Genomic DNA, 2,872 nt, shown 5'->3' on the forward strand with positions numbered 1-2,872 from the left:
AATGGAATCGTTTTTATCTAGAACATGGAGTGGTTATAAGGAAACCTGCTGTAGTGTTCAAAGTGCTTAGCTGGTAACTAAAAGGTGAGTGTTTGCACTTCCTAGCTAAGTGTGTATAGAATTAAAAGGTGGCTGTCTGCTTCCAAAAAAGATGAACAATATATGTGATGCTGTCCTACAGGAACAGAATCAAGATGCAGTGACCACTAAACTTGGTATCTTGGAAATGGAGGGCATATTGATAAAAGCTGACAGTCTGAGACCTACAATTATTTGCTTGCTAAGAATCTTAAGAGGAAATCTGAAGTGTATACAAAAGAATTAGACAAAGGCTTAGATGAATGTATGCATGATGACAAAAAACATGATCCAAACAAGAAGAAAATGGGCAAGGTCATCTATCGTGGAAGCATCTGTTGAAGAGAGACTAGGGCCCAGACTAGAAGTACAAAGGGCAATATGAGATGTCAGAAGATTCTCAAGAGCAAGTGTCTGATGAAATTTCTTTTAGGTTACGAGCAGCAAAGAAAGACCTAATGTCCCATGTAGTGATGATAAAAGAGAACAAGAAAGCAATCGAGCTGCTGTTGGAAACTACTGAAGTTGAGCAAAATGGTGGCCTTTTAATAATGGATGGTAATGAGAGAAGAACCGCAGGTGGAGTTTGTCTGACTCTCCTGAAAAACACTGTTAGTATCAGGGAGGATACTATTTGTATTAAGACCATTTTCTAATTTATGTGAACATTTTCTAATTTGTACTAAGAAGATTGTCCACATTGAAGATCCAAAGGAATACGGAAATGAAAGACCTGCTAGGAAGTGAAGAATACAGGTGGTGGGGACGAAGATTGCGCAAGCTATTAAAAGTCTAAATTTTCAAGAAGAAACTTCCACGAGAAACTTTTGCAAGCGACAGAAATGAGGCTCTGGGCTCTCCTGATGGGTCACAGGAAGGATTTGGAGAAACACAGGTGTATGCAGACGAAGCCTTTGAGATCAATCATTTTCATGATATAGACATCTAATAATTTAGACATTTTGGAGATTTGGAAGAATAAGGCTTTTTAAATGAACATTGCAATAAACTACTCAAACTGAGACTGTTCTGTTGTACTTAGCTTGCTTTATTATTTATTACAAGGGCAAAAATACAATCGGACTTTTGGCAGTCAATAACAATAAAATTTAAAAACTTAACAAACTGTACCATGGAAAAGGGTGCATTATCCTGTACATAACTTATGTTCTTTGTGTGCCATTGTGTTGATTTCTACTTAATGCCCATCTACAGTAACAAGTAGAATGAGACCTTCGGGTTTTCAAGGTTAAAATCTTTCTGGGAAGACTGCCAGATCAGTTCTCTCACAGAGTGATCTGTGAGTGCAAACAGCGTAATAGCAGAGTGGTTATCAGCTGCGTGCGTAGCCATGGCACCAGAAGTACTCCTTATATGCCTTTATAACTTTCACTAATATGTAATTCTTCCTGAAAAGATGCATATCACCATTGATATCTGTTTGTGCCAGTTTGAGAGACATCTTTTGTACAAAATCTCAGGGTGAGGGGAGGCCTGGAAGGAGCTAATTGCCTTCATAATGGAGCCAGTTTAAATGCCCAGGGCTTACTTTGCCTTCTTGGTTCACATCAGGAGTCACAGGCTGGACATCCCTGAGGCAAGATTCTCCTGGACTTTTCAAGGCCTGATTCTGGAAACTTCCAACCTGGAGAAGGCCCATTTCAGCCCTTGTGCTTGCATCCTTCTCTGCTCCCAGGTGGCTCAGGAGCATTTCTTAGCCTGGCTGGAGCCCCTGAGCTTTTTTCTTCCTTGGATTTTATAGAGGGTGGATGCTGGGATACCATTGGCTCGTTTCATTCTCTATCCTGCTTTCCCATTGGTCCTTATTTTCACCTTGATTGGTCCTTATTCCAATGAAATGCTGGGTCTCATACTCCATTGCTTGTGCATCTCATTACCCTGGGAGGCGGTGTTGGGATGCGTTATGCAGACCTGTGGTGGAACAGACAGGTGAGGCAGTTTGGGATAAATGAGCTAGACCTCTAGCTGAACCTGATGCTGGGGTTGGGTTGGTGCCTGGAAGCAGGTGAAGATGGTGAACACCTTAGGCTCTGCTGCCAGCTTCTCTTGCCTAGATGCAACTGTGGCATCATTATCTTGGGTATCTTTATAGAGATATTTTCACTTATTCAAGCAAATATGCCACTTTTGGAGTCCCTGAATGGTGCAATGGCTAATATGGCTTGGTGGCTCATTAAATGTTGGCGGTTTGAGCCCATTCAGAAGTGCCTCTGAAGAAAGGTCTGGTGATCTACATCTGAAAAATTAGCCATTCAAATCCCCATGGAGCACAGTATTTTGAGATCTGTAGGATCATCATGAGTCTGCTAGGCAGCAATTGGTGATGCTGATTTTTAACCACTTTTAACACAAATGACAGCATACTGTACACAATGATTTGCACCTTAAACATTTCCATATATATAAAATGGAGATTATTCCTCATGCACATAGAGCTATCTTTAAAAAAAATAAAGATTGTTTAATATTTCAGAGTTTGAGTCAGTATTGCTATTTATAAGTTTATAGCCTCTGTGCCTTCTACAGGTGCAGTAGAATTTATTGAACTAGTTCCTGTTAGTAGGTATTTAACATATTTCCATATTTGGCTGTTATAAGTTTAAAAATATATATTACAAATTTGAGAATTGGGTAGTCTTTGAATCAGAAGCTGGTGATCACCCTGGGAGGCAGAGCAGGCCTGGACTTTTGGACGCTTTCCTCTGATTTCTGCTTGATATGCTAGCTGCCTCAGGCTGACTGGCTGTGGTCCAGAAATGCAGGGCCATGAAGC

At 40.6% G+C, this 2,872-nt stretch overlaps 1 pseudogene; it reads left to right on the plus strand.

The window, feature by feature from the left end:
• Positions 1 to 151: 151 nt before the first annotated feature.
• Positions 152 to 1,027, plus strand: LOC101661071 (annotated as a pseudogene).
• The last annotated feature ends 1,845 nt before the right edge of the window (positions 1,028 to 2,872 follow it).

This window comes from Echinops telfairi, unplaced genomic scaffold (assembly GCF_000313985.2).
Source record: "Echinops telfairi isolate 266 unplaced genomic scaffold, ASM31398v2 ScPeMD7_7;HRSCAF=31, whole genome shotgun sequence".
Lineage (NCBI taxonomy): Eukaryota > Metazoa > Chordata > Mammalia > Afrosoricida > Tenrecidae > Echinops > Echinops telfairi.